General features: G+C 46.6%; 1 protein-coding gene across 3 annotated transcripts in view; it reads right to left on the bottom strand.

Moving 5' to 3' along the window:
• LOC106563383 (uncharacterized) overlaps positions 1-13294 on the bottom strand; it is a 44931-nt gene that overhangs the window by 27312 nt on the left and 4325 nt on the right. Inside the window, exon 2 of one of the 3 annotated variants that reach the window (XM_082958207.1) lies at positions 13086-13241. The exons of 1 other annotated variant lie outside the window; for it this stretch is intronic. The gene's annotated coding sequence lies outside the window, so the exon portion shown is untranslated. Of the gene's footprint in view, positions 1-13085; positions 13245-13294 lie in introns of all 3 variants that reach the window. One more of the 3 variants, XM_082958208.1, reaches the window with a different exon arrangement.

Genomic DNA, 13294 nt, shown 5'->3' with positions numbered 1-13294 from the left:
TCATAGCAACCGCTCTTGTCTCCAACCATTCTAGTCTGGGCATAAAGAGGGCCACAGAGATAGCAGGGAGGGAGAGAGAAAAGGGGGCAGAGCTGATTTACAATTTATAGATGGAATATGCATGTGTGAGACCGCAACAGAAATGGAGAATGTGTGTGTATGAATGTACTTTATCTGACAGTGAAAAAGGACTTTCCCATTTTTTAAATATTATTTTTATTTCACCTTTATTTAACCAGGTAGGCCAGTTGAGAACAAGTTCTCATTTACAACTGCGACCTGGCCAAGATAGAGCAAAGCAGTGTGACACAAACACAGAGTTACACATGGGATAAACAAATGTACAGTCAATAACACAATAGAAAAGTCTATATACAGTGTGTGCAAATGTAGTAAGATTATGGAGGTAAGGCAATAAATAGGCCATAGTAGTGAAATAATTACAATTTAGCAATTAAACACTGGAGTGATAGATGTGCAGAAGATTAATGAATGTGCAAGTAGAGATACTGGGGTGCAAAGGAGCAAAATAAATAAATAACATGGGGATAAGGTATTTGGGTGGGCTATTTACAGATGGGCTATGTACAGGCGCAATGATCGGTAAGCTGCTCTGACAGCTGATGCTTAAAGTTAGTGAGGGAGATATAAGTCTTCAGCTTCAGTGATTTTTGCAATTCGTTCCAGTCATTGGCAGCAGAGAACTGGAAGGAAATGCGACCAAAGGAGAAGTTGGCTTTGGGGGTGACCAGTGAAATATACCTGCTGGAGTGCGTGCTACGGGTGGTTGCTGCTATGGTGACCAGTGAGCTGAGATAAGGTGGGGCTTTACCTAGCAAAGACTTATAGATGACCTGGAGCCAGTGTGTTTTAGCGATGAATATGAAGCAAGGGCCAGCCAGCGAGAACATACAGGTCGCAGTGTTGGGTAGTATATGGGGCTTTGGTGACAAAACGGATGGCACTGTGATAGACTACATCCAATTTGCTGAGTAGAGTGTTGGAGGCTATTTTGTAAATGACATCGCCGATGTCAAGGATCAGTAGGATAGTCAGTTTTACAAGGGTATGTTTGGCAGCATGAGTGAAGGATGCTTTGTTGCGAAATAGGAAGCCGATTCTAGATTTCATTTTGGATTGGAGATGCTTAATGTGAGTCTGGAAGGAGAGTTTACAGTCTAACCAGACACCTAGGTATTTGAGGTTGTCCACATTCTAAGTCAGAACCGTGCAGAGTAGTGATGCTAGACGGGCGGGCGGCGATCGGTTGAAGAGCATGCACTTAATTTTATTTGCATTTAAGAGCAGTTGGAGGCCACGGAAGGAGTGTTGTATGGCATTAAAGCGCTATGATGTTATGATGTTTATAATAATGATAATACTACTCTGTACTAAAGCACAATGCAAACACATGCACATAAGGAATGTGTCTCTTATATGTTTGTCACGTAGAGTAGGCCAGAAGGCTAAACTGGAAAACCTAACCTCTATAAAAAATAAAAAGATGGCGGAGCCGCAAAAGTTCTTCTGTGCAACGGTGTTTATTTACATAGTGATTCCGGAACAAAACAGTACTGCCATCAAACGTATACCTTATGGGACAGCTTAAAAACAAAGCTGCCCCACCCACAGCTCAATCCAAAATGCCCCTCCATGAACTGAAAGAGAGGCTCCTTTTGTAGGGGTAGCCCCTCCCCTCAGAACAATTAACACTAATTAATTAAGCAATTACCTATTCAACATACAGTTTCCATTTATCTAAACATACCAAAATATATACATTGCAACACGTTTATGAAACATCACAATATAACATTTACAAAATTACATCACTACTGACAGTGTCTTCCAATATGCCCGTTTACATTAATGAGCCATTCCGGACAGGCACTACAAAGTAAGCCCAATTCCCTTAGCTCGGGTCCTTATCCAGCATACCTGGAAGCTACAGAGATGGAGAGAGAGAGGAACAGAACAAACAACCGTGCTCATCCATAACATCGATAAGTATACTAAATATTGCTTATATTAAATATGAACACCTGTCTTTATTTCTTTATACCCTAACTGGTTACTGAAGTAAGTGTGAAATGTATGTACTAAGATAGAGACGTTAACTTGTGTGTCGACCCACATTGTTAACTTATCTGATAACGGAGCAGGGAGGAGTGATGAATGTGTGCGTGCGTTAAAGTACCAAATGCTGCCCGCGGCCAGTGACGGACTTCTACGTCACATTACCTTCCTCCTCTCCTGAAGCGACCAGGTTCGGGAGTCTGGATAGGTAGTCTGCCGTGACATTTTCTTTTCCTGCCTTATGACGGACACAGAACCTGAAAGGCTGGAGCTCCAGATACCACCTGGTCACACGAGAATTCCGGTCCTTCATGGTCTGGATCCAGGTCAGTGCTCTGTGGTCTGTGTGCAGGTCAAATTCCCTCCCAAGAAGGTAGTAACGGAGGCTATCTAGGGCCCACTTTATAGCCAGGCACTCCGTCTCGATTGTCGAATACCTGGTTTCCCTCGGCAACAGCTTCCGACTCAGGTACAGTACAGGAAGCTCTTCTCCTGGCTCCCCTTGGGCCAGTACAGCTCCAATTCCCACAGCCGAAGCGTCCACCTGCACGAGAAACCTCTTCTGAAAATCAGGGGTCTGGAGAACAGGGAATGAGCACAGTCGTTTTTTCAGTATCCTGAAGGCTTCCTCACACTCCTCAGTCCACTTCACAGGGTTGCTGGCCACCTTTGAAGTGAGGTTGGTTAGAGGGACAGCGATGGTCGAAAACTGCGGAATGAATCTCCGGTACCATCCTGCCAGACCTAGGAAGGACTTCACCTGTGTCTTGGTTCTGGGTTGAGGGCTGTTCCTGATGGACTCCACTTTGTCCACCTGAGGTCGAACTTCACCCTTACCCAGCTGGTAACCCAGATACTTAGTCTCCTGTTTTGCCCACTCACACTTCAGGAGGTTAAGCGTGAGGCCTGCATCATGGATCTTCCCCAGGACTCTGCTAAGATGCTGTATGTGCTCCTCCCAGGAGTGGCTGTAGATCACCACGTCATCCAAGTAAGCAGCACAGTAATCGTCACAGTCCTGGAGGACCTTGTCCATAAGCCTCTGGAAAGTTGCAGGGGCCCCATGAAGGCCAAACGGCATGACCTTAAACTGGAACAGGCCCATCGGTGTCCGGAAGGCAGTGTAGGCCTTGGATTGTTCGTCCAGGGGCACCTGCCAGTACCCTTTGCAGAGATCCAATGTGGTGATGTAATGAGCTCTACCGATTCTCTCCAGTAAGTCGTCAATGCGGGGCATGGGGTAGGCATCAAACTGGGAGATGGCATTCACCTTACGGAAGTCCATGCAGACACGCAAAGAGCCATCCTTCTTTGGGACAATGACAATAGGGCTGCTCCATTCACTTGATGATGGCTCGACAACATCCATCTCTATCATGGTGTGGACCTCTTTTTTGAGGGCTACCACCAGCCTCTCAGGCACACGGTAAGGATGCTGGCGGACAGGGTTCTGGCCAGGCTTCAAACGAATGACGTGTTCCAGGACTTTGGTTCTTCCTGGCCTCTGACTGAAGAGGGCCGGATACTTGTCAAACAGCTGCTTCAGCTCATCTTGCTTGTCTTCTTCTAGGTGAGCCAGTATGACCTCTGCTCGTCCTTTCCATGCCTCTGTGACCCCATCTGACTCGTCCTCTTCTTCTACTCTGCGGACCAGAAAGGACTTTACCTTGGAGAGTTCCCCTTTCTCCTCCCAGGCCTTGAGGAGGTTCACATGGTAGGTTTGCTTCTCCTTACCCTTGTCCGGGTGCAGCACCTCGTAGGTCACTGGGCCCATCTTCCTCCCGATTAGGTACGGCCCTTGCCACTGCGCAAGGAGCTTGCTGGTAGACGAGGGAAGGAGGAGCAGGACTTTCTGTCCTGGCTCAAACGCTCTGTGGCGAGCGTGCTGGTCATACCCTCGCTTCTGGGCCTTCTGGGCTTGCTGAAGATTTGCCCTAGCCTCCTCTCGGTACCGCTCCAGCCTGTCTCGCATCTGGAGAACGTACTGGACAATCCCCTGTCCTGAGGTAGCTACTGGGGAACCTTCCCAGCACTTCTTCAGCAGGTCCAGTGGTCCCTGCACTGGCCATCCATAGAGGAGTTCGAATGGTGAGAAACCTGTCGATGCCTGAGGCACCTCCCTGTAAGCAAAAAGCAGAAAGGGTAACCACTTATCCCAGTCTTTACCAGTGTCAGCCACAAACTTCCTCAGCATATTCTTGAGCGTTTGATTGAATCTCTCTACAAGCCCATCCGTTTGGGGATGGTAGGGAGTGGTCCTCAAGCCTTTAATGCCCAGCTGTCGGTGGAGTTGAACCATCAGTCGTGAAGTGAAGTTTGTGCCTTGGTCCGTCAGGATTTCATCTGGGATTCCTACACGAGAAAAGAGCTGAACAAGAGCACTGATTATTTTTGGAGTGGTTATGGAACGGAGTGGGAAGGCTTCTGGGAACCGGGTGGCATAGTCACAGATCACCAATATATACTGGTAACCTGCACTACTCTTCTCCAAGGGTCCAACAATGTCCATTGCAATTCTCTTGAATGGGGTAGAGATAACTGGCAGTGAACATAGAGGAGCCCGGTCAGACCTACGGACAGCACTGGTTTTCTGGCACGTGGGGCATGTTTTGCAGTATGTTTGTACATCAGTATACATGGAGGGCCAAAAGAAACGGGAGCCTAGCCTAAGATAGGTCTTATGTTGCCCTAGATGGCCTGCCCATGGAACTGTATGTGCAAGGTTGAGAACAAGTGGTCTACATGTAGATGGCACCACTAACTTCCTGCTATCTGCTTCTGACCCAAGGTAGAGTATGTGGTTGTCTACTGTGTATATTCCCCCACATGAAGATTGGCTGTCCCCAGCTAAGGCCTTATCAAATAAACCTTTCAAGGTTGCGTCAGACTTCTGCAGTGTAGCAAAATTTTGTGGAACTTCCCATTGCACTTCTAACCCAGACACATCAGCAACAGGTACAGGGGTTCCCACATACTTCTCAAGACGCCGCTGGCGGCGTGACTTTCTGGGCCCTTTGGTTCCCCCCTCACACAGACTATCACACAAGTCAGGCAGAGGTTGTAAACCAGCTTTGGCCTGTGCACGAGTGACAACTGAACATGACACCTGAACATCAGACTGGCAAACTGACTGCTCATATAGCTGACCCCCCACACTTCCCAACAGATCAGAGAGTACAGGCACATCCCTCCCCAAAATCATCTCAAAAGGTAGCTTCTCCATTACCCCAACTTTGAGGAGGTATTTCTGACCCTGAATCTCCACTGTGAGTTCAGCTGTGGGCTGCTGTGACTGGTCACCATGGACACATTGGATCAGTGTCTGGTGACCGTAATCAATGTCATTAACAGGTACATTACATTTTCTGATCAACGACAGGGAACTGCCGGTGTCAATCATTGCAGTAAGACTTTTACCATTCACTTTTACAGGTACCAAGACTGACCCTTCCCCAGTCTGTCTATTCTGAACACCATCCCCCTCTCTGGGCACATAACAGTAACCTGAGAGCTTGGATTTACGTAGCGGACACATTGAAGCCTTGTGCCCCTGCTGTCGGCAGTAAAAACAGGTCAGACCCCTCCCATCAGAGCGAACTGCATAATCCCTTACCTCCCTCCTCCCAGACACATAACCCCCAGAGTTACCTCCACCATCTCGGGTATCTCTGATGTCCCTTGTGTCTCGGAGACTCCTTGGAGCGGGTGCTGCAGGTCGTGGTGGGCCCCCTTTACGTGCATTATGGTACTGCAGCGCAAGCTTGGCCGCCATAAGCCCGTCCTTGGGCTCATGCTCTCGAACCCAGGTTCGAATGTCGTGTGGTAGAACTTGTAGAAGTTGCTCGAGGATGATGACCTCACCGATCTCGTCCTGTGTCTTCTCCTCTGGTTGAACCCATCGTCGGTAGAGACCCTTGAGGCGGTGGTACGTCTCTGTCGGTGACTCACCCGATGGCGTCGATGCAACTCTAAAGCGTTGACGGTAGGTCTCCGAGGAGATGTCGAACTTCATCAGCAGCGCTTCCTTCAAGCCCTTGTAGACGTTGGACAGCCCCTCATCCATTGCTGTGTAAGCCTCTAAGGCCTTGCCCGTGAGCAATGGGACAAGCCTGCAGGCCCACTCTACTTCCGGCCACTGCCACGTCTTGGCCATTCGCTCAAACCTCAGCAAGTAGTTTTCAATGTCCTCCCCCTGCTGGTATGAGGGCATCTTTGGCTCCTTCCTCAGGAATGCTGGAAGATGAACGTTAACACTGCTGGACTGGTCTCCTGGTGCTGGGGCTGGCCTCATTACTGCTTGGGGATCCTGCTGTGGAGTTGAAGTTCCTGCTGCGTCGAGCCTTTGTCGTCCTGGTGTTGGCAGACCCAATCTTGGGCTCTCACTGACGAGTTCCACTTGGTGAGGAGCTGTGAGGATAGATTGGCGTAGGCCCCGAAACTCCTGCTTGAGGTCTTCGTCCCTCTTCTCAAGGCAGGTGAAAAGTTGCTGGAAAAGGGCTACCATGGTTGGGTGTGGTTCTGGTCCCCCAACTGCTCCTTCAGTTAGCTGGTCTCTTATTGCTGTATCTGCTGGTTCAACCGGTAGTTCAAACAGTTCTGGTTGTGTTTGGCCCCTTGGTCGGGCTCCTAGTTTCTCATAATTAACCTCTTCACCAGAAGATTCCATGGTATTCCACCCAGTTTCAACTTCAATTACCTTTTATGACAGTTGATGCTGCTGCTGAGAACGCAATCCTGTACGCATTCCTTTACCTCTCTTGTTGGAATTCACTGATTTGCGGTGCGCCATCCCACTGCTGCCACCATATGTCACGTAGAGTAGGCCAGAAGGCTAAACTGGAAAACCTAACCTCTATAAAAAATAAAAAGATGGCGGAGCCGCAAAAGTTCTTCTGTGCAACGGTGTTTATTTACATAGTGATTCCGGAACAAAACAACAGTACTGCCATCAAACGTATACCTTATGGGACAGCTTAAAAACAAAGCTGCCCCACCCACAGCTCAATCCAAAATGCCCCTCCATGAACTGAAAGAGAGGCTCCTTTTGTAGGGGTAGCCCCTCCCCTCAGAACAATTAACACTAATTAATTAACAATTACCTATTCAACATACAGTTTCCATTTATCTAAACATACCAAAATATATACATTGCAACACGTTTATGAAACAACATCACAATATAACATTTACAAAATTACATCACTACTGACAGTGTCTTCCAATATGCCCGTTTACATTAATGAGCCATTCCGGACGGGCACTACAAAGTAAGCCCAATTCCCTTAGCTCGGGTCCTTATCCAGCATACCTGGAAGCTACAGAGATGGAGAGAGAGAGGAACAGAACAAACAACCGCGCTCATCCATAACATCGATAAGTATACTAAATATTGCTTATATTAAATATGAACACCTGTCTTTATTTCTTTATACCCTAACTGGTTACTGAAGTAAGTGTGAAATGTATGTACTAAGATAGAGACGTTAACTTGTGTGTCGACCCACATTGTTAACTTATCTGATAACGGAGCAGGGAGGAGTGATGAATGTGTGCGTGCGTTAAAGTACCAAATGCTGCCCGCGGCCAGTGACGGACTTCTACGTCACAATGTTCCATAGCTGTACATTGCAAGTTATTACATGCCCTAAATTATCTCTCTGTAATAAATTGTGGTTTGCAAACCAGCTCCATTCAATTCAGCTGTTTGGTACAGTAGTTGCAGTGACAAGGGAAAACATGGCCAGCCAGCTGTGTGTGGCCATGCCCATGTCTGACCTACCTTTGAATGAGTCTCTCCTTTCTCTCTCTTAATCCTCATCCCTATCTCTTATCCCTAGATACTATGATGCTAAACTGAAACGCCAGTTTCGCCTGTTATGGTTTCACTACTTTTCTTATACACTGAATAAATAACTTCAAGCGCGGCCCATCCATAGGATCTGCTCAATTAATACAATTGTGTGTGCATGTGTGTGTGTATGCTTGCATGCGTGTGTGTGTTTGCGAATGTGTGTTTGGAATCAAGTCAAATTGAGGTAAACATGCCGCCTTATTTTCAGCAAAACCCTAATATTCCGACTCAGGGGACAGGCCTGTGACCCAGTGAATCAGAGTAAACACACATTGTACTCATTGTGTAGAGCAGCCAGAAACACTAATTCCTTCCTTCCTTCCTTCTTTCCTTCCTTCCTTCCTTCCTTCCTTCCTTCCTTCCTTCCTTCCTTCCTTCCTTCCTTCCTTCCTTCCTTCCTTCCTTCCTTCCTTCCTTCCTTCCTTCCTTCCTTCCTTCCTTCCCCACTGCTCCTTCACTTGTCTGGCCACTCAATCAGCCACACCACTCCCCCATCCTCTGTGCACTTCATTCTGATGAATGGACAATCGCTCTTTCAAACAGGGGTTATGGATGGACGGGGACAGGGGGAAGGGGGGTGGGGGACTGCTCAAAGTAGTCCTTGTGCATAGAGTTGTATGGTTTGTTAAACTCTGAAATCAATGGTTTTTGTTTGACATACATTTTAAATGAAAGATCTGAGTCAAAGTGTAATTCCGTTACCGTCGAATTTCCCAAAGCGATATAGACTTTAGGTAGAACAAGAATTCAGAACATTTTATGAGACAAAGTCACCAAATATATTGTCAGAGATGTTTGTGAGGGCTGCAACTATGCATTATAATATCTTGATTCTATAGTGTTCTTCCAAGTTACATATCCAATAATCTAGCACTTGTAGAGATCTATGCTCCATGGATGCATGCTCCACCATAATGTATGTCAGATCTAGTGAGTCTATAGGTACATGTCTACCTCCAGGCTTGTGCCATTAATGAATTAGGACAACAAAGGAGGACAGGTGAGAGGGGCAACATGATATCATTTAACTAGGCAAGTCAGTTAAGAACAAATTCTCATTTACAATGACGGCCTCCCGGGGAACAGTGGGTTAACTGCCTTGTTCAGGGACAGAACAACAGATTTTTACCTTGTCAGCTCGGGGATTCGATCCAGCAACCTTTTGATTACTGGCCCAACACTCTAACCACAAGGCTACCTGCTGCCCCAATGTTTGTCTATGGAGTGTGTGTGTGTGTGTGTGTGTGTGTGTGTGTGTGTGTGTGTGTGTGTGTGTGTGTGTGTGTGTGTGTGTGTGTGTGTGGTGTGTGTGTGTGTGTGTGTGTGTGTGTGTGTGTGTGTGTGTGTGTGTGTGTGTGTGTGTGTGTGTGTGTGTGTGTGTGTGTGTGTGTGTGTGTGTGTGTGACCGCAGACGGATTATAGTATGTCAGCACACAGGAAATCTCTCTAACTCAGGGGGTGAGAGGGTGTAGGGGAAAAATAGCTATTTTTACATCCTCCTTGTGTCCACGGGCAGAGAATAGACTTTTGCTTACTAATCTACTGTAGCTGTCAATATACAGCAAACACTGTATACACACATACACTAACCCTCTCTCACACAGATACCAGTATGCAGCACTGTGCATTGTCTCTCACAGAACCATTATGCACACAAACAAATGCACACACACACACACACTTAGAATAATAAAGAATGTATTGTTCATACAAAATACATGATAGATAGACCGCTCATACACTGTATATACAAAAGTATGTGGACACCCATTCAAATGAGTGGATTCGACAATTTCAGCCACACCTGTTGCTAACAAGTGAATAAAATCGAGCACACAGCCATGCAATCTCCATAGACAAACATTGGCAGTAGAATGGCCTTACAAAAGAGCTCAGTGACTTTCAACATGGCACTGTCGTAGGATGCCACCTTTCCAACAAGTCAGTCCGTCAAATGTCTGCCCTGCTAAAGCTACCCCTGTCAACTGTAAGTGCTGTTATTCTGAAGTGGAAACGTCTAGAAGCAACAACGGCTCAGCCGCAAAATGGTAGGCCACACAAGCTCACAGAATGGGACCGCCCAGTGCTAAAGTGCGTAGCGTGTAAAATTGTCTGTCCTCGGTTGCAACACTCACTACGGAGTACAGCGTCAGCACAATAACTGTTCGTCCGGAGCGTCATGAAATGTGACTAGTTTCAGGAAACTAGGCGTATGTCGCGGGTCACTACTTCACTTTCTTTTTAACCAAAATGTGTTTTTTGGCAGAAATGCCTTCTGGAACATGTGAACTTTCATGTGCCTTAATAACAGACTTGTATGCCATCTGTAAATACAAATACAATTGTTAAATTACGAGCCTAGTTGGTTTAGCCACAGAAAAAGACAGCAATCTTCCCGCTAGCCATGATTGGCTGAGATAATGAATGGGCTGGACATGCCGAGAGATGAGTTCAGATTGGTCTGCCATATAACACACTTCTGTCTATTTGAGCTGGTCAGTATGTGTAGGTAATCCTGTCTAACGCGGCTTTAAAAAAAAAAAGTATTGCATAGTAGAACTGCATAAGTGTTGCTCTCCACTTTCTGGAGGACCAAGTTTTGAAATCAGTGGAATTAGAGTATGATAGCTAAGGAGATGGATAAAACACTTGTCTCTGGATTACATCTTCAAACTAAGGGCAGCCATGGCATTTGTGACAGGGAGAGGCGTCCATCCATGATGTATAAGGGTAAGATAGTCTAGCTAGCTACATTTTCAGATATTAGACATTTCTAATTTTGACAGAAAGTCGTTTTCATTTAAAAAGTTAGTGTACTGTTAGTTAGCTAGCTAACGTTAGCTGGCTGGCTCGCAAGCTAACATTACATGTATGATCTTATTATTTGTATCTCAGAGCCATTTGCTTTGCTAGTTATAGCCTAATGTTAGCTAGCTAACATTGAACCTGGTTGGTTAGCTACCTGCAGATTAATGTAGGGTAGTAACATCATGAGTTGGGATTATGGTTCATTGTTGATTTAGCAAGCTAGCTACATGTCTTAACAAAAGACTCCACTATGCAAGTAACCATTTCAATAGACTGTCACTGCGACAACTGTTGATCGACGTAGCTGGTAAATTCGCTCTGGCTATCTACTCCGATTTCAGAGCACTCTCATCTGAGTGTGCCAGAGCGCAGAATAACTGACGAATTTACGATTGCTCAACACCTGTTGAATATGGCTGGTGTCAGTAAACGTTGGCAAAAAAGCGTAAATTGCTGCCAGCAGCACAGTTGCAGGCACCAACGCTCTGGATAACATAAAAACAGCCTAACCAGCTCTGCAAGGGCGAGTAAAATGGTCAGTTAGCTGTTCTCTCATTTGTATCTGGAAGTAGCTAGCAAGCTAGCCAATGTTAGCCAGTTAGCTTTGTTGTTAGACTGTTGTTGTTAGGACAGAATGCTCAGATCAACCCTTGAAGAGATGGGTGGGGCTAAAGCTTAAGAGGGTCTAAACGATGCTGAATGTTTGTAAACAAAGAAGAGCTCTCCAGTACGTACCAAAATATTCAAAGGCCCTTTTCTCAAAAGTGAGGTTACAAGTTTATCAACTTTCGAAGCAGAATTACTTTCCCATTGTTCCTCAAATATAGTGTATGATATACCATTTTATAGCTCTGTGTCTCTGCTTTTATCCAATGTAAAAAAAACACAATTTCAAATTTTGCTACATAAGACCAAATCAAGGCGGTTGGTCACAAACGGGTTTCCATGGCCGAGCAGCCTCACACAAGACCAAAAACACCATGTGCAATACCAAGTGTCGGCTGGAGTGGTGTAAAGCTCACCGCCATTGGACTCTGGAGCAGTGGAAACATGTTCTCTCGAGTGATGAATCACGCTTCACCATCTGGCAGTCCGATGGACAAATCTGGGTTTGGCGGATGCCATGAGAGCACTACCTGCCCCAATGCATAGCGCCAACTGTAAAGTATGGTGGAGGAGAAATAATGGTCTGCGGCTGTTATTCATGGTTCGGGCTAGGCCCCTTAGTTCCAGTGAAGGGAAATCTTCACGCTACAGCATACAATGACATTCTAGATGATTCCGTGCTTCCAACTTTGTGGCAACAGTTTGGGGAAGGCCCTTTCCTGTTTCAGTATGATAATGCCCCTGTGCACAAAGCGAGGTCCATGCATAAATGGTTTGTCGAGATTGGTGTGGAAGAACTTGACTGGCCAGCACAGAGCCCTGACCTCAACCCAATTGAACACCTTTGGGCTGAATTGGAACACCGACTGCAAGCCAGGCCTAATTGCCCAACATCAGTGCGCGACCTCACTAATGCTCTTGTGGCTGAATGGAAGCAAGTCCCCGCAGCAATTTTCCAACATCTTGTGGAAAGCCTTCCAAGAAGAGTGGAGGCTGTTATAGCAGCACAGTAGGGGACCAACTCCATATTAATGCCCATGATTTTGGAATGAGATGTTCGACAAGCAGGTGTCCACATACTTTTGGTAATGTAGTGTATCTCATCTCTGTCTAGTCCACATCACACACACAATACAGTATACAGAGTTGCAATAGTCAGCGTGTCGCTAGTGCCTGGTGCCTGAGATCACCATAGCAATCAATAATGATTCCATTTCCTCCACAAAAGCCTCTATCTGTAACACCCCCCCCCCCACCACTACTATTCTACCCCAAGCTGTGTCTCACACATGACCTCTAACACACACATGGAGGGATTCTGTTTCCAATGCACAGAGAGGGAGTAGAAGGAGAGTCAGAGAGAGAGAGACAGCGAGAGAGAGAATGGGCATTTCATAAGACAAATGAAGAAGTGTACTGTATAGATGAGTGAGCGGAGGGTGGAGGAAGGTGGTGGCTCCACATTTCATCTTTAGTATCTCCAGCAGCACAAAGAGAGGGACAGTCAGTCAGTCGCTTCATTCTGCAGCCCTCCATCTGTCTCTGTCACCAAGAAGACCGGTGTCTCCATCCATGACACTCTGTCACCAGAGAAATCACTGTCCTCAAACCTTACTATATCTCCACGGTAACTGGTGTCTCTGTCACCAGAGAAATGCATATCCCTCTCCGGGGCAACCTCGGTCTCTTACTGTGACCCCCTGCCAGTGTGTGTGAGAGAGGAGAAGGAGCATTCTAGTCTTACCTTGCTGCTGAGTGCTGTGAGAGAGAGAGAGAGAGGGGGAGACAGTCTCTCTGGTCCCAGCTGTGTGAAGATGCCACTCACTCAGGGAGAGCGAGACAGCAGCCCACTTCAGCTTCAGCCTGACGTCCCGTTAAACAGAACGGGCATCCACTACCTCTGCTAGCCGGCACACACATACACGCACAGGAGAGAGGGAGGAGAAACCACTG

The sequence above is a fragment of the Salmo salar genome, chromosome 11 (genome assembly GCF_965601325.2).
Source record: "Salmo salar chromosome 11, fSalSal1, whole genome shotgun sequence".
In the NCBI taxonomy this organism is placed as follows: Eukaryota; Metazoa; Chordata; class Actinopteri; order Salmoniformes; family Salmonidae; genus Salmo; species Salmo salar.
The sequence above is the reverse complement of the archived record's forward strand: the minus strand, read 5'-3'. Positions and strand labels throughout refer to the sequence as shown.